The following is a 19,172-nucleotide window of genomic DNA, read 5'->3' on the forward strand; positions in this document are numbered from 1 at the left end:
CTTCATTAGCGATACATTCAGCGCCTCATGATTTACGTCTCTAAAACGTGTGAATGGATACATTAGCCTCATTGATTCTTATTGTTTCAATCTTTGCCACTTCTTTACACTTGAATGTGTTTGAAAAGTTCCACATTAGACTGCTAGATCTGCTAAGAATGTGTCTGCACAGTGTGAAGCTGGCCCGTCCCTCACTGTCGTCCTCTGCAAGGACACTCAAAGGTAATACGCTGTCTAAATCCCTCTTCACGGACAACTGTCATATCAAAAACTCTAAACCTAATAGCTTGTGTCATCTTAAGACTTCATGAGAAAACATCCTACATTATACAACGCTCAGTCTACTGTAAGGAATGCTTTGTTTTTCTTGGGTTTCCCGGCTTGATTGTGCTGGATTAAGACAGTGTGTGTGCTGTGATTGGGCTAGAGACAGAGCGTCTAAACCCCAGTTACCTTTGACAACTACATGAAGGTTTTGTCATCTCATTATGGGAGGAGGCGCCGGGCGGATCAGAAGTCAGGTGATGATGTGCAAAAATAGGATTTTGCATTTGCGCGGTGTATAAAATGCTTCAGATTAAAGTGTCATTCAAAGGTAAAGCTCACACACACACACACACACACACACACACACACACACACACACACACACACACACACACACACGCTGCATTATGGGAGTGTATGAGCCATGTAATGTGGTGGCGAGGAAGAGAGAGGGAATCAAAGCAGCCATAGAAGCTTAGTGGAAGATTCCGGATTGTATGTGAGTTAGTTTGGTAACGTCATGTGTTCAGCCTAACTGCATCTTTCTAACACACACATTCATCCGTGAAAGAACTTCACCGTGTCCTGACGTTACCTCGCATGAAACAACAAAGACTCCTATTGATTATTCATCATTCATTTACAATCCAAAGTGACTGCTGTGTTAAGGACACAACAGTGAGCCAGAGAAGATGATTTAGCAAAACAAACTCGGGAGATTTCTCAATTTTTAAACCGCAGTATGATGAACAGACATCAGTGTTTGCTCTTGTGTGTGTTCACATGCTGCTGTGACACTCTAACCACATGGCAATTGATTGTGTTGCCTTTTCATTACTTACACTCTAACAAATAGCCACAAAGTCATTTTCATCCAGTTTTGGCTCTCTCACGCGGCTGCGTTACACTCAGTGTTGTCCTCCTGCACAGAGACAGAGAGCTGTTGCATTGTCTGAGTGCTCGTCGTTGAAAAGGATGTGGGACACACACTTGTATGTTTTACAGTGAAAGCAAAAAGGTGCTTCATACAAATTAGGCCAACCTGGATGCTGTGTAATAAATAACAACAAAAGGTTTTTACAATCACTATTGAATGAATGATTTTCTAATAGCTAATGACTACTTAGTCTGCATTGTTGTTTGTCCACATTGTTACCCCTGAATTATGGATAATCATTGTGAAATTGGTTCCATTTCTTCTATGTATTATTCTTTGCTGCACGTTGTTATTCCACCTGAATTTACAAAGAATCGTTCTCCAAGCGAATGTTAAATATAAATGAAGAGTTGATGACCAATGGGAATAACAAAAGACTGCAGGACACTTAAGATGGAATTTAAAGAATAATTGTACTTCACTTGTTTCATCAAAGCTTCACATGTTCATGCTTCATGCTGTTCAGATCCGAGCGGTGGTGGATCTTTGTTTACCTGCCTGTTGTTATTATTCTACCTTTCCCATTTCACCCAACAATGGTTCCAAATTTACAAAATAAAGAAATATTGTTCCTTACTCTTTGTTCAAAGAGGTGCATTAACATCCCCAGCAGTGTAAACATGCTGTCGCTACTGTAAACAACCCTGAAATGCAACAGTCTCCCTGTCTGAAAGGCCATTAAGGGGTTGGCTCACATTTGGGCCACTTGTATCTGTGATCTCATTCTTTCAGTCATTACCCAGAGCTCATGACCAGGTTAGGGCTAGAACTTGATGGAGCGGTAAATTGGGATGTTCCCCTTTTGGCTCGGCTCTGGCACAGTCTCTGCAGCGCCGCACCATTCTGCCCATCCATCTCAACCAATTATTACCTACTGTACTTCTAAACGCCTCATCGTGCCCTGCATGTTTATGTTTTGAGGCTCTATACGTTGCTTTTCTGCCTCTGTGATTCAGACAACAATGGAACATTTTGAGCTGCAGAGATTTTGTGTAGTGAAAGCAAACATAAGGATGAAAACAATGCTGTAACTAAACAAGTTTGCAAATTGCTCAATTCCTTGTGGCTGTTTAGTATCTCCGAATCTTTGTGGAAGTCCTGACTGTAATACACACACCGCTGAGCATTCCCCAAAGTGCCCTAAGGGGGCGCCTCTGAGCAGCACTAACAGGCTTTTTGTTTTCTACTCTCTTTTCCCTGTAAACATACACAGTGTTGAATTAAAGAGACAGCGCAGCCTACAAGATTTATTTTCTCTTCCTAGTAAAGTTTGTGAAGGTCACGGCTCAGTAAGGACGAATGTAAATGAAACCCTGAGAATCCAGAGCGAAGGTCTGAGAGAGCAGAATGAGAAGTGATCCAGTGGATTTTGGAAAATCAATTGTTGTTGAGAAAGATTCCATGCACTCTGATCATTTGGACAGCTCGGGGATCACAGAAGTTCTTCACTGTCATCATCATTCATGCATGCCTAACATCCAATTCTAGTTGTTCTGACAGCAACAGAAGGCAACAAAATGTCCACTGCTTCCAATCTAGGCAGAACACAGAAGTGAAATGAAAGTGAGCCGGCATGAATATCTGTTTCCAATATTGATGACCATCACACTGGAGAGGCGGCGCTGCAGCTGGAGTGTGTTTGTCTTTCCCACTGGGAGCGTCGCTGCTAGGGGGCAGAGCGGCTGCACTGCTCACATTTCCATGCCATATTGTCTTTTGCAATTGTCACTGGCTTTAATTTCCACGGTGCAAGTTGTGAACCGAACCGCAGAGATTCTGTATTTACACCTTATGCAATGCATCCTGTTGCTCCTGTGTGTTTAAAGTGTGGTTGGTCACCTATAGGGAGCTGTAATGATAGTGGATGTCCCGAAAACGCTCGTTCAGTCTGTATATATGTCCGAGAAATGCTTTTTGCCACATTCAGCTTGCAGCAGGAAAGTGGAAAGTGGGGAAAATACACTCCTCCCTCCTCCCGGTCCTTTTTCAGATCCTGACCTAACTTGGCCGAACCGAGCAGCAAGCGGCGACGTGTGAAAGGAGCATGAGTCGACTCTGAGAGAAAGATTAATGTGACGTCATGGAATTGCACAAGAAACACTCACACTTCTCCAGATTGCCCATCTTCCTCCTTCTCCTCCTCCTCCTCCTCTTCCTCCCCTGGCAGAGGTGAAGCATCAGTAAGCCAAACCTTTCACAACCAACCTCTATCTAATTCACTAGATGGAGAGTACGCCAAGAAGAAAATAAAACGGTGCGTAAGCCAGCGCTTTCTTTCAATCAGGCTCAGCCCACAAGCACAAATCAATTAAGATCGGTTAGTTAGTGCGGCTGCATAGAGACCAGATCATCATCATGAGAAGTTGTTAAATATGAAACAAAAAACAAACATCACAACCATGTGTGTCAAATAGAAATGACAAACTGAAACTAACAGGATGATGGAGAATTACAGAAGATTAGGTTTGCTTTTGTTTCTCTCTCTGAAACATAATACACAGCTCATAAAGTTGATTAAATGACATTGGCAGGTCATTTCTGAGACTTCAACATGTTTACAGGGCCCAATATCAAAGCCACTAACCAGCCTCCTGTTGGCAAAGGTATTGATCCGTATGTATTGTGTGCAGAGACAACATGAAGTGAATGTAGCGTGGCAGTAATCTGTGTGTGGATGAATACGTCCTGAGCAGCAGAAGTGATTTGTATTCCAATATTACACATTTTTACGCCCATAAAAGGTTAACAGGTCTTCACATTTGTCAAAGCAAAGTTCAATACTGGCACCGGTAAAGCAGCTGCTTCGGATCTGGCACCAGAAACAGCATCTGGTAAATCCAATTAGACTAGGAATGATCGTGACATTCTTGAACAGACGGCTTTATTAATATGATATTCTTGACAGGAAGGTTCGATACCGACGTTGCATTTTAAAATGGGCCGCGTCTTAATGTCGGCGCGCTGCAGAGAACATGGAATCCTGGCCCCACACACAGAGAGAGAGAGAGAGAGAGAGAGAGAGAGAGAGAGAGAGAGAGAGAGAGAGAGAGAGAGAGAGAGAGAGAGAGAGAGAGAGAGAGAGAAACTATCAAGTAGACTTAACCCTGCCATTTTGTCCATCACTCATCTGCAGACGGCCATTTCCTGTAATGCAGCATTTAGCTTATCACATCCTGCTGCTGGAATGAAGCCACGTCCTTACTATTGTTACCAGAGTTATGCCAAAGGGTTTGAACTGTTCACTCCCCGGGTGTCACTCACACGGCCGAGCCACTCACTGCTGCAACACACCAGAGGGACTTCATGATCTTTCCCACATTAGAGATGGAAGATTTCAACATTTTAAACCAGCAAAATTGTATTTATTTGAAAGAATATCAGCGTCTGTGTCAATCAGTGTCATTACACATTATTTATAACAGCATTTAGTCCCTTTTTTTTTCATCCAATTATAATTCATCCATTCATTCCGTATGTTCAAGAACGCGTCGTCTTCCCTTTTTATGTCAAACCGTAATTGCTTTCTGTGATCCAAATTTGTACAATGACAGAGACAATTAGCCGTCGCTTTGTGGTGGCAATTATTGCTTTATTACATTTTTTTATTTGGTGTTTGTACTGTGCGTTTATGTGCATATGTCCCATTAACTGCCATTTATTCAGACTGCTGTTCCTAAGCCTGTTTGTCCTCCTCTTATGTTGGCGCTGTACAGTTTGGAAGGAAACGGTTCATCCCAAGGGTTCTATTTCTAATAACGCATTAGAAATAACACTAAAAATCATTTCAGTTCATTGCAAAGACTTGTAATTAAATGTTTGACACCATGATTATCTGAACTAAGCATGATTGGTGAAGAGATGAGACGTAAAGCTGAAACGGCCCCTCAGTGTGTTCCCCTTATGAGTACTTCCTCTCCAATTCCACCTCAGTATGTTTGCCTGCTGGGTTTTGTAACGTCTACGGGAGAGATTTGCACACAGCCGAGCGCCGTCCGCATCTCTGCTTCTTTGAAACGGCGCGGCGAAGGTGCTCGCTGCCAAAGAAGCTGACAACATTTTCTTTGAGGATTATTGGAGTGGAACATTTCAGGAGTCTTATCTCCAAAGCCTTCTTACTCTTGTTCTGGGCCATGGCGATGCTGCGGCACCGTCCCCTCGTCACGTAGAGAGCAGAAGGCAGCGACGCAGTCTGGAGCATCTGGCTGTGACACGACCGTGTTTACAACTGAGCAATCCTCCTGTCCTGTCCTGTCCTGTCCTGTCCTTACTTGATATTGTCTGGTTTTCCAGGCCCCACACACTGACCGGTACTCTACACCGCGGTTGCACCACAGGGCCTCCAACAAGTGTGAGGTGACAGATAGTGGGAGTCTTGTCATGTTAGGTGATGTAATCTGAAAGTCAATTGTTTATAGTCATTGTTGTTTACATCCTAGCCCGGGCTGATGCATTTACGGCCCAATATATGGCACTATTTCATATAGTGAGCAGTGACAGGCCCGCCTAATGGGACGCCACCTATTACTGCCCATCACCTTGACAAAACGGCTGACTGCACTACTGCATTACACATTCATTACATCAGTAATCTTATAACTTGAGGCAGAAGCGCCCATGTAAACATGTGCAGTATGTCAAACTGATGAGGAGCCGCAGCGAGGCCGTGCTGAGGACTGAGGCTCTGCCAGAAGTGGCATTACACAAAAATAACATCAGCTTCAGTGTTTGTGCAGGGCCACTTGCATTAAAACTGGGAATGTGGCGGAGGGAAATAATTGAAGCAGAGTTCAAAATAGCTTAAAGAGCACCAAGTGTCAAAATCCTGTTTGTTTGAAGCGACCTGGCGCCTGGCATGTGGATGTTTAAGAGACGCGTGGCATTTTTCCAGCCTTATTATTGTCTTTAGAGCCTGTATAAGCGTCTGGCTCTGCCCGCAGGCTCAGCAATGCAGGAGGATAGCGGTTGTGGATTCGTGGATTAGAGACGTCAAGGACAGGGCACGGTTTGTTTGTTTAGAGATCAGATTGTCCGACATGCTGCAGAGTTGTGCAGGGCTGTAAAGAGGGGCCATACCTACACTCCTACACTCCTAATCTAAAGTGTGAGCACATATACCAGGATCCTGAGCCACGAATCCATCCAGTCACGCTCTTTGTTGGATCCAAATAGTGCAGATTTATGACTATTTAGCACACAAGCTCGGTCCTTAAATGTCTCAGAGCCGACGTTCCTCTTTACCAATCATTGTCTTTTCAGCATTTCCGATTCCTTTGCGTACAGCACTGACACATTCTGAACCCCTGCAGTGTGTGATAGATCAACTGTCAGATAAATCACAGCTTTTGCTTCAGGTTAAGAAGTGAAACCCTCCATTGTTTTTTCATGACCATGATCTCATTGACCCTATGAATAAACGTCCAATAGATGAATAGTTTGATCCTGCAGTGTATGTTCACAAAAACGTGGATTTAAGCAGACGAGAGTTACTGGTAGCCTAAGTTTGAACTTCAGATTGGCTTATTTCTTTACAAAGTCTCATATTAAAGCTTGCAAACTTGGAGATGTGGTGGGAATCACCTTACATCCTAAGATCAGCAACAGGAAGAAACAAGCAGCGTTCCGGGGGTGAGGAGGTTAAGGTTACGCCTTCCTTTGAGTATCTTAGGTGCACATCAACTGACTGGCATAACAAGCATTATACCCAAAGGCGAGAGCTAAACTGAACTCCATCCTAAACCACCCCCACAGAGTCTGTAGTGACTTTCTGTTGTTAATGGAGAGTTCTTCCTCTGATGCTGTGGGCACAAAAGCGAGTGTATTAAGCGCTGATTCGTGCACCAGCTCTCCCAATGTGCTGGGCTTGCTGCCTAAATAGTGCCAGCGTTGGCTCTGTCTGTTACATAAACTTTCTTGGCCATCCGTAGCGTTTCTTTTCTCCACACTAATCTATGTAGTATTTACTTGTTAAGTTTATGCACCAGTATGTTCAATCAGAATAAGTGAAGAGGAGAAAGAATCCAAAATAAATATGTGACTTTGTGAGTGCATTATGAATTCCCTCTTAAAATAAGCTGGGAGAAGCATAGGGGGTGGATAAGGAGGAGTTGGAGGCAGATAGATCTCTGTGACACCTTTGTTTAGATAGACGCCGGAGGAAGAACACCAATTAAATGTCGTCTACAGAAGAAAGTTTATCACGCTTACTGAACCACCTGAGAAACTGCATCAAACTTTCCTCTTTGTGTGTGTGTGACGATCGCTTTATGACTTCTATTAAAGGAGGGATTTCACCGTTCATTTTATAAGATAAAACAAATGTAAACCACAAAAACAACCGTTGCCCGGGGAACGTCTTTAACGCATCAGTGTGAGGAAGAACAGCAAAGCAGTTGCAAAAGAAAATGTTGTGAATTTTTTTTTTTTGTAGGTAATATTTCACCTCTATTCCTGGTTTGGGGAACTTTAGGACCCTGGATATCTGAGATTTACAGTAAGAACACAGAGCCACCAGTGATGTGATCTACGGCACAGGCCAATTTATTTACACTGAATGTCCACACACTGATGTATTGTCTTCATGGAATTATGGCGAGAGTAGGATCTATGGGTTACTGAGTCTATTCTTCAGGTTGGCTTGGTGCGTTTTCAAGCTTAAGATGGGAATTTAAGGCGGCACAACCCAAGGAAACCTGGTGAACACGTCCTAGAACACCGTGTGCAGTGTTCTCCTCAAGACTTTGGCTTTTGATGCCATCCTGCCCCTGCAAACGCTGCTTGACAAGACACAGCTTGACACTCTTCAATCTTTCCCTAACTTTTGGAGTTCTCATGACTGTTTCTCGACGTGGGTTTGCAGAAGTCTAGATGGTTGAACTCATCTCAGAGACCTTCAAACTGCTGCGGATCGATAAGCATGAATATGATGTTGATGGACTCGGCTCCGCGTCTCTCCTTCGGCAAACGGCGATAACTGAAGCAGAACAAGAGTCAGGATCTCGCTCGCTGAGCCGTCAGCCGGTGACACGAGCAGTCACGTGACGTCATGGGAGAGCTGTGAGAAGAAAACAAGGAAAAAAGTTCAGCTCAGCCTCTGCAAGACATATTTCTGCCCTGAAAGTTTGGCCCTACATACTCAGCAACACACTTTAAGGAGAAGTTAGATGAGGCTGTGTGTGTGCGTGTGTGTGTGAGTGTGTTTACAGTCTGAGCTGACAGGAGGAGTGTTTTTGATGGACTGCTTTAATAAAATAAAGCAGGTTCTCACTTAGTGTCCAGAAAGACTCTTGGTTAATACCGTAGATTCATCTTATCCCGGCTTTTCATGTTTTATTACCCGTGTTGATCCGCTCTCTGTGGCATTCACACACTTTGCCCGGCTAAATGTATGGAGGTGGGACCTGGGCTTTTGTTTTGCAGAGGTACTAATTGGAATTGTAATAACTTTGCTCCGAGCTTTCAGCATTCTTATGGTCGCCATGTGGTTTTGGTGTGGCTGCATGCTGCCCACTCCTAATTACAACAACACTTCTGGAAAAATACACTTCAGTCTGAGGAGTTTTCCATTTGATCACAGCGCTCATAACACTGCACATCGTTGATTATGAGAGTGTTGACTCATTCGATTGAAGACGGCGCTTCTTCCAGCAGCATACGGTGTGTGTGAGTGTGTATGATTCATAGGGTGGATTCATTCCAATTCCCTTAATTGTCTTTGCATTTCCCTCACTTGCATCTTTTACTCATATTTTTGTGCCTCGCAATCATGACGGAGGAGTAGATGTGAGGAAAGAGAGATTGAAGAGACGTATTTCAAGCAGGGAAACGTCATCTGAGTCACTCACTGATGACGGCAGAACAGTGGGAGCGGCTCTTCCTGTGCCTGGGCCGGCTCTGTAGAGGGATTAGATCTATATTCCCAAATACACAACACAGAATGTGAAATATTAACTCAGTGATTTTTCCAACACTATTTACAACAATAGAATAATAGAACAATAAAACTGTTTCTCTGCATATGCACAACACCGAGCTGTGAAGTCTGTAAATGAGTCCAGCAGAGTGAACACTGTTTTATGGTCCTTGTATCATTTAGATGAGCACTTAACACATTGGGTAATTGTAAAACAATGGGAGTAATTTGACACCCTTCTTGATTCAGACTGCAGGCTCTAGTCTCTCTGGCCTCCTCCAGGAAGCCTCGTCAGAATTGTGAGAATTGGAAGGTCCAAGGACTGAGGGAAGTTCACATAACAGAACTGGAAAGTCCTCATAGACTCATTTACCCGTTTCCGTTCAGTGAGGAAGTTGTGCTTTATAAGTTGACCCCTCTGCTGAAATCAATTTATATTCAAATTTTACAAACTGGCAGCATCAGTCTAACATTCTATTATGTCGAACTATAGTGATGGTAAAGATATGTAGGTGTTTTAAATATCATATCCCCCCACCTGGATGATTACTGGCTGACATGGACGCCTGTGAACTATCCCAGAGTTGATTAGGTCATTGATTGGCCGAGTAGTAGAGGGATGAGGAAATTAGAACGATGATAGTCCGGGAGCTTGAACCAAACACCCAAAACTTTATTAAACTGAATTACAAAGTTCATCAAGGTTGATTGGGTGGAAACACACCTGAAATGATTTGAACTTTGCGAGGAGGCGACACCATTAGGCCGTCAGAAAATATTTGGCGAGCAATTTCCGAGGCAATGTTTCTCGCATTAAGTTGCAAAGCTTGATACACACTGTGCAGCGTCAAAGTCGCATAATTGATGGAGCCATTATCCTTAACACTAATCCGTCTTAACGCAACCTTCGGTGCGTCAGCAAAAACAAGAGGCTGCCTGGATTCACGGGCGAGGGGTGAAGGAACGGCCCTGTTGATTGAACGACGCCTTTCACCGCCGTGATTAAACATACCAAACTGGCAGCCCGTGTTTGATGAACAATCTATTATTCTTTTAATAAATCTTTCAGTATGGAACATGATGGACAAGCAGATCAAGCGGGGGCGGGGTCAGATCAGAGCTGAGCTGAGTCGACGACAGTAACAGCGTATGTTCTGCATAACTGCATTTTCCACCTTTTTTTTCTTTCAAGCAACACACTTTCCCTCCATGCTTGATTATGGAGCCACGAATTGAAATGCCAAACACATAAATATGCATAATTCCTCACACTTCTGAAACTAACAGGACCCCCCCCCCCCCTAAACACACACACACATCTCACAGTGGGTGGTACTCTTTTGGATGAATGGCTTAAAAGTCTTCAATCTTAAAATGTTAATCCGGTGACATCTTCCTACCTGGACCACTGGGACGAATCTCTGCATGCTGACTTCATCCCAGCAGGGGAGCGAGGTCACCTGAGGTCTACCTTTGAGATGAGACCCTGGTCCATACTAAGCACACACCTCCTCCATCTTAAGCACAGCTAGGTCATTACAGTACAGTATGGTTTAAAGAACACTTTACGGGAAAGCTGGGAGACCATTTGAGAGAAATCACTGCTGATTACAGTGGATGGATCTTGTTGTTTTGCGCTGGTGACCCACAGGTGACAAGATTCAAGGTCCTGCAGAATCCATGAATGGGCCCTGACATGAAAAACAATGTTGTACGCTCTTCCTAAGGGGAGCCATACACCACACCGGTGAAACACATCAAAGGTCATCTGTCTCCATGCTACAAGATCAGCAGCTTTGGATCGATGCTAGCACACCACCCGCTGTCTAACAATCTGAGTTTGTCCCTTTATGTCCAAACACAACCTTATCCAATCTTTGACCACCTGCTTTGAAACAAACTAGACATGCAGGACATCAACCTGTTAGTGGTCATGTCTTTTAAATCTATAGTTTAGACCTCCAAAGTCCTCTTCAAGTTACCTTTTAAGTCTTCGGCCTTCACTGTACTCAATAGATTCCATGAAGATATCTTCAATCATACCTTATTGATCCTCTTGAGACTTGTCATCAGCTTTTGATCAATCTAAAGGGCAATACCATGCTTAAAGGTAAGGGCAGGCGTATTTGTAACTGCATATCTTGGTGTTTGGGATCGGAAACACAGGCGTCTGAAGAGAAAAGAGGCAAATGGAGAGAGCATGCAAACAGAAATGCATCATTAAACCTCGGTGGTGGACCGACTGTGGACATCCTTGCTGTGAGACAACAGTTTGAACCGTTAAATCACTGTGCCACCGGCGTGAGCCAAGTCCAAACCCGACGGTGGCACTCGATGAAAGGTCGCTGGTCACCAAAATCAATATTTGACTCCCTGCTGGCAATGTGAATGTGCATAGAGAATGTCACTCCAAAGCTGTCTTTAGTTTTTGAGATGCACTGCATTGGTGGCAGACAAAAGATGGATAAAGATCGTCAAACATGACACAGATGGAGAAGAGGCTCATTTGGAATTTAGCGTATTCCAAAATAAGCATCATGTCAGATCAATGAATTAGCAGTTTCCATTTTACCGCAGCTTGAATACGTCAACGTTGCAGAGTTGAGATACGCTTGCAGCTTAGTTTAGTTTCTCTTCTTTGAGCTCTTTTGATTCAGATTCCTGGTCACTTGAGAGAGGATGAAAGCAGCTTTGAGTCCCTGATCAGTGGTGGCAGATCGGCTTTGGACTCTTTATCTCAGGCAGGCTAAGAAGGCCAGAAGAGAAGAGAAGAGAGCGATTCCACCTGCCTGCAGTCACAGTGGAGGTAAACGATGGGCTTTCACCTCCCTAACAGAGCCGCGTCTCTCTCAGCATTCTGGCTTCTGACATTTGGCTATGATATTAAAAGTTCTCCTCAGATTTAGACCTGATTTCCATATATTTTTCAAGCCTTGTATGCTTGAACAATTCCGAAACAGGGACTGTTGAGCTGTGCTTGTGTGTGTATACTGTATGTGTGTGTGTGTGTGTGTGTGTTTGTGGCACCCACGCTGAGCTCCCTTCACCAATCAAACATGAGGCTGTGTTTTCCTGCTGGTTGTAGCCGTTTCCCTCTTCTCCAAGGAAACAGAATGGGGTTAATGGCTGGCTAAGTTTTTTTGGAGGCAGAGTGCAGTAGTGTGGGATCAGGTGCTGGACAAAATGAGCCTATCGCAGGAATAAACGAGGGGAAGTCTGCACACTGGCTTTGCTCTGTGGCTTTACGTAAGTAGGTGACACTTTGTGTTACGCCATGGCCCTAATTGAAGGTGAGGTTGTCATTCTCTGATGGCGTAACCCTTTCCTCCCCGCATGGCTTGTTTGCCTGGTGGTGATCTTGCAGGCTGGAGCTATGCATAAGCAGTGTGTTTGCAGGAGCATATATTATAGAACACAGCTCGGGGACTGTACCGCTGTTCTCTCCACCAAGCTTTTTTGCCCCATACACACGTCCCATCTTATCATCAAAGTGCATCTACAGTAAGCCAAGTCGTTCAGGGATGCATCTTTGTACCGCATATATGTTCTTAAATGGAGGAGTGAACTGTCTAACAATTCCCCCCGCTGAAAGTGAGTGCGACATCTGTCTACTTTAGAGGAGCTTTTCTTTCATCATGTCAGGAGTTTACACTTGGGACTCTTTTAGATGAAGGCAGATTCAGAGGGGGAGCCACTGTCCCGGGGGGGCGTCGCTGAATCTACAATCAGCAGAACAAGGAACCCAGTGTTGCTTTTCAAGGGCAATATGGAAGTTCAAAAGGGAGACGTTGCTCATTCATAGTCGATGTGTGTTTTGCCTCAACCTTCAAAGGTGTAAGTGATCGTCTTTGACTTTACTGTAAGTGCTTGATGTGTGTTTGGACCTAGTTTACAGATTAGAGAGGTACGAGCCTGTATTGGTTTAAGATTGGTTAGAATCTAGACAATTGTTTGATGTTTAAATGGGAGTAACGCTCTCCTGGATTAGACTGACAGTGTTGTTCGTTTACCGGGTCCATAGGCCTTTGAATGGATCCTTTGCTTTTATCTCAACGCCGCAAATAACGAGATTATCAACGCCGCTATAAAAGTTAAACGTATTATGTGGATTTCCAAACAGAGCCGTTCTGCTTTACTGACTCTAACACCTTGTAAACTCACATTTCTTTTGGGTGCTATTTCTCCTGCATGCGCATCTCTAGCAAAAATCTCTCAGCTACTTCACCTCAACAATGCAGACAATTCAGGGTACAAAATGTCACTCTGAGACGCCGGTGAACATACTGGCGTCTCCAAGTCGAAGTAGCTTTTAGAGATGCAGCACACGGGTTCACTCAGAGGCCTGTGAACCTGGTATGTGAACACCACATAGTGTATCTCCAGAACACTTCAACTTACAAAAAAGTCAGGGACCTAGCTCGGGTATAAACTAATCTAAAATACACAAAATGTTGTAAAATGGCTTTATTAGTATCATTTTAACAAAGAACATTTTGCAGAAGGCTTGAAAGCTGTAACTGGATCACTGAAAGAAGCCATTAGTGTTCTGTTTTCATACATAGAACGCCTGAAAAACAAAAAGTTAGCGCTTGAAAGAATCCCTCTGCTTGCCCTTGATGTTTACCCACAGCAGGTCACACTTGCTTAGAGAGCACGAGTGGCTCCTAGGGAGATGCGAGCAGCTGTAGGAATCAAAGCGAAGCACAAACCGAGATGCTCCGGCCCCCTGTGTAACTAATGTATGACTGCATATGCCCGCCGTAATGTGATCTGACAACCCAACACAGCGCTTTTGTAATGGGATAAGGATAAGTTGTATACTCGCGTCCACGCACGGCAGGAATAGGCGGCTGAAGTCGTACAGCTTGATGTAACTCGACAACGCGGGATTGTATATATAGACAGAGGGAAGTATGGTGAATGAAAGCAGCAGCACACAGCAGGTGTCTGCGCCTGGAGATGTCACCCCGCTCACATGAATCAACAGCGGAGCGCCAGGGACCGCCGGGCCGGATGGTGCCAGGGGGCTACAGAGACCTTATCATATAAACATAGCCATGCACTGCAGCATGCTATGCTGTTTGCAAATGTGTCCTTTAAATTTTTACAAGCAGCGGAATCATGAATGGTGCTATAGAATTAATTTCAACCACGTAAATTGAACAACAGAACACCAGCAGCTGTAACTTTAATCACCCATACAAGGACACACACACACACGCACGCGCACGCACGCACACACACACACACACACACACACACACACACACACACACACACACACACACACACACACACACACACAAAGGGCAGATATTTAATTTTTGTGGGGGTTAACATAGTAATATACGATACCTTGATTCAAGGTCAAAAGGGAAATATATGCGGCACAAACACGGCACTAAGTACCTACATGATATTATGTTTGTTGGATGGTAAAGGGCGCCGTCATAAAGGATGTGTGTAAAACAAATTGCAATCTGTCTGTCAGCTCATGTTAAATGGAGTGCACCGTTGATGAGACATACAATCTGGTGTCTGCTTTTGTTACCGCCGCACGCTCTCTCATCAGGCGTGACAGTTAACATAGATTCCATAGATGGCGTGCATTTTAGGGACGGTGAAAGTGGGCGAGAACGCGCAGCCGATCATCCAATGTTTCGCCCGCGTAGTTGTCGAGCAAATGTCAAAAATGACCTTCAAGGATATTAAATATTGTGCAATAAGTAATTCCATTTTCTCTGATAGATGCATGGCTGATACGTATCCGGTGAATTACAAAGCTGGAAATCCTATCGAGCATCAACACACACACACGCACTCCTCTCCGGTGTCGCTACAGGCTGTAATGACAGAATGCAAACGCTGTAATCCATGCAAATCAGCCGAAATACGCACAGTCCTCCTTTTTACATTCACCTCAGCCTGGTGTTGAGGCATTAACTGTCAAACCCGGCGGCGGCGGCGGCGGCGGCGGTGGCGGCCTACACCTCAGTGCCTTTTTACAGCACATCTGAGCAAACATCTTATGAATTTACTTCCTAATCCTCACAGTCATGAAATTCCTCCATTTTATACCAACAAGAGCATTTATTATTCTGCCAGCGCTGCATTCAAAGGGGTCGCGTGGCAGAGAGGTCAAACATGAATCAGAGCAGTCCTCTAATATAAAAATATTGCCTCAAAGCAGCCAGCAGGAGAGGCTGTTAAAGTTATGGGCAAAAGCCAAGAATACTGTTTGCAGTATTGCTACTGGCTATTGGGAGCTGTAATACTTTTTATAACAGTAATAATACCCTAACCAAACCAAACTAACAACCATTGTCGTTCTCATTATCTGAATCTGCCTCAGTGACTGGGGATGCGACCACTTAGAGCACCTGTTCTCCGTGCGGCGGCGGGGGGGGGGGGGCTCCTGCTTCTGTGATGTGTTCTCCCTGAACTCCAAACATTTTAAAGGGCTGCCTGTCATGTTTGCGTCTCCTAGTCTGATGTTGCTTAACAGATGCTCCTTTTAACATCTCACTCAAGAATCACCACAGTCCCCATGCCGACGACAAAATCAAACAAAGCAAAGGGAAAGGGAGGGAATGAAAGAGCAAGTGACATGTTGTTTAGATGACAGGTTGAGTGTTATTGCATCCAAGGAAACCTTCCTTTTTGTTAGCATCCCCTCTCTCTCTCTCTCTCTCTCTCTCTCTCTCTCTCTCTTTCTCTCTCCCTCTCTCTCTCTCTCTCTCTCTCTCTCTCTCTCTCTCTCTCTCTCTCTCTCTCTCTCTCTCTCTCTCTCTCTCTCTCTCTCTCTCTCTCTCTCTCTCTCTCTCTCTCTCTCTCTCTCTCTCTCTCTTTCCCCCGCTCTCTCTCTCTCCACCTGTGCTTTGTCAGGATAGACATTGTGCCCCACCATGACTCAGACGGCCCATGCATGCTAATTCGGCATCTCATACCTCTGCAGCCAGACAGCAGTCAGAAGTGGCAGCCTGCCTCCTTGTGTTGCTGCACGGCACCAGTATGCTGCCTGTTTGTGTGCACGTGTGTGTGTGTTTCCTGTGGCCCCCAGTGGCCTATATGCTATAGGGGTGAAAGATTTCTCCGTGTATTTACTTTATAGCTTTGGGTTTATGTCTGCTTCTCAGAGGACTGGACGGAGGGAGCATGGGAGTGAATGTGTAATTCCTACCCACCGGGGCCTTGTATGGATGTGTGTGGACATCTTTCTGACACATATAGGAAGTGTTAAAAAAAAGAAGGACTGCTGTTTTATGTGGAGTGCGCTGACATCAAAGCATGTGGCACTATTGAGCTTTCAGGGGAAAAAGGGTTTGCATCCATCAGAGTAAAATATGTTCTAAAGGAGCCCGGATAGCAAATATTCTCCGTCCTTCAACGCTCGGCTGATAAATATTTACGCCCTGTAAATATTTGAGGGCCGAACAACATGCGGCGCCATTCATTCTAATCATATAGCACCTTTCATTATTTTTCTGAGGCTTACAAAAATCAATCTGTGCAGAGTGTGCAAAGATGCATTTAATTTTCCCCTCACTATTAATCTCTAACCCAATGAGATGATTAATTATGGTGTAATAAAGGCTTGTTGGAGGTTGGAGTTGGAACTGTGTCTTTATTCATGAAGGCCTCCACGTGGAGCTACATTTACATTTAAAGTGCTCATCGGCTGGATGTTCTTATCTCCTGGGCTTTAGGTTAGAGGGCAAGAGCAGAGACAACACATGCGGTTGGTGTGTAGGACCTCTGTGCAGGGGGTCGTCAAACCAAACCTGGGGGTCTGTATCTGTATCCCTGCCCGAGTTCTGTTGTTTACACACTTGCGGGACAAGGGTTTCACTGTTTGGGCAGAGCAAAGACAAACCCCTCTCATGGTGCTATAGATAATTGCTTTATTGAAATAAGAGTTGAAAGGGCCTGTAAAAGCATCCTGTCATCGCTTTTGGAGCAAATGTGTTGTGTGATTACAGATGAGAGAGCGCGCGTGTGGCAATTGTCTGCTAATTGATTTGTGTTTTTTTAATGTTTGGAATACAAGAGGCACTAAGTGGCGTTCAGATTGTGAAAGAACACCTCACACGCTGCTGAAGGGTATTTTGCTCCGGAGGAAATAAATAACTTAACTACTGTTCTTACTTATTCATTTGCATTCATGCCATCCTTCATCTCCACTCAGCACAATTACGATGTCATTTTAAATAAGCAGATCTCTCCGTGAGGGATGACAAGGAAGCCAGGGAATGTTTAGGGAGGAGGACTTTTGATTTCTTCTACCCTTGGAGTATAGCAATTCATTTGACCTTCAGAGGGGTTTTAAAGAGGAATCTCATTCAGCCATGTAAAGAGAAATGGCTTGTGTTAATGCAGAGGTATGCAGCGTGAATACAGAGCAGACGCAAAATATGTTCAGCTTATGGCTTCCCTAATAATGAAGCCCCGGCCAATGGTACTTCAGCAAGAGATAAATGGTTGCAGTCTGTTCATATGTCCAGCACTCCAATTCTACATATATACGTATGCCAAGCTCACACACACACACACACACACACACACACACACACACACACACACACACTCTCTCTCTCACCATATCTCTCCTCCTCTCTCTCTCTCACCATATCTCTCCTCCTCCTCCTCCCTCCCTCTCTCATATTTTTCAAGCATATTTTCTTGCTTGCTCTTGCACTATCACACAAACACGCTCTGACACACACACACACACACACCCTTGGAAGGAGGGGAGGGGGAAAAAAGGGATGAAAAAAAATATGAAATGCATGAGTAAAGTTTTAATAAGGGAAAGAGGTAATTTGAAAAGTCTTTGGAGGTGTTTGGAAATTTATCAATAACAGCCAGCTGGGATTTCACGCATGGGAGCATTTGGTGTAATTGCCTGCACATCCCTGATAGAGGTCCGACTTCAATAACAAAAATATGCTCTTTAATGCAATAAAAAAAGAAAAAGACAGACAGTACTCACGGGCTCTTCAGTTTGCTTTGTCTGAGCAGTTCAGAAGACTCTCAGTGGTTGCTTGAACAAAAAAACGCCGTCTCTTTTTCATTATCTCAGGTCACGTTATGGCAACTTTGCCGTCAGCAGGTTTATTGATTCGCAAAACTGATATCCTGAATTTTCTAAGATCACTGCACTTCAAAGGCGCTCATTAGCATTCAGCCGCGCAGATTGAGAGCCTCTGTTTGAAACAATAACTCTGTGAAACTCATCCCCTTTTTTTTTGGCTGCTACAGAGAAACTCCATTTTGTTCGGGGATCACAGTCTATTTGTAATTACTTCAGTTCACAATGGAAGATGTCCAAATGTAAATGAGAACAGAGAGTATATGCTCCTATGCAGAGGAGAACCTTTATGCTTCACTGCTGCTTTGAATACTTCACAGGAGTTTGACACTAACACTCATGGTGTCAAAGGTCCAGGAAAGGTGGGTAACGTAATAAAATGCACAGAAATCTAAACTATGTATGAACACGGTCATCATTCATGCATTAATGGCAGAAGTGACACGTTTGTTTTCATTGCAAATCCAGATTAAATTCAATTTGAGTCCAGATTGGGAGCGGAGTGTGTGGCCTGAGTGTGTGGGCCGCAGAGGGATAACACATCAATGAGTCGGAGGTTGGTCCGACATAGGAAATAAACCGATAAGATTAGAAATAATAATAAATACGACCGTCAAAGGAGTAGATAACCCCGTCGATACCAGGCCTCGGCTCAGGCGGCATAGATGGATGCTGAAAGGTTCTAATAATGGCAGGGCTAAGAGGCTCCGGCTGCTACTTCATATATCACAAAAGGCCTGCCGTTATTATCAATCTGATCAATACAATGACTCACCGGCCATAAAACACAAACGGGAATCAGGCTCAAAACAAAAGCTGCGTTTGATTACAGATGAGCCGGTTTGCCTTCAGATCAGCAGCGTTGAAAAGTTCTGGTGTCAACTTCTGGGGTCCAACTTTTTGCAAGTGATGTATCTGGCTTATATTACACCTGATTGATAAGGTCACGCTCAATAGCGGTGTAATCATCC

The 19,172-nt window shown here is 44.2% G+C and overlaps 1 protein-coding gene across 1 annotated transcript in view; it reads left to right on the forward strand.

Annotated features, from left to right (window-relative positions):
- Positions 1 to 214: 214 nt before the first annotated feature.
- fnta (farnesyltransferase, CAAX box, subunit alpha) overlaps positions 215 to 19,172 on the forward strand; it is a 144,039-nt gene continuing 125,081 nt past the window's right edge. Inside the window, exon 1 of the mRNA XM_076162884.1 lies at positions 215 to 225. The gene's annotated coding sequence lies outside the window, so the exon portion shown is untranslated. The remainder of the gene's footprint in view (positions 226 to 19,172) is intronic.

This window comes from Genypterus blacodes, unplaced genomic scaffold, assembly GCF_046128005.1.
Source record: "Genypterus blacodes isolate CSIRO-AG114 ecotype Tasmania unplaced genomic scaffold, CSIRO-AGI_Gbla_v1 ptg000128l_1, whole genome shotgun sequence".
NCBI lineage: Eukaryota > Metazoa > Chordata > Actinopteri > Ophidiiformes > Ophidiidae > Genypterus > Genypterus blacodes.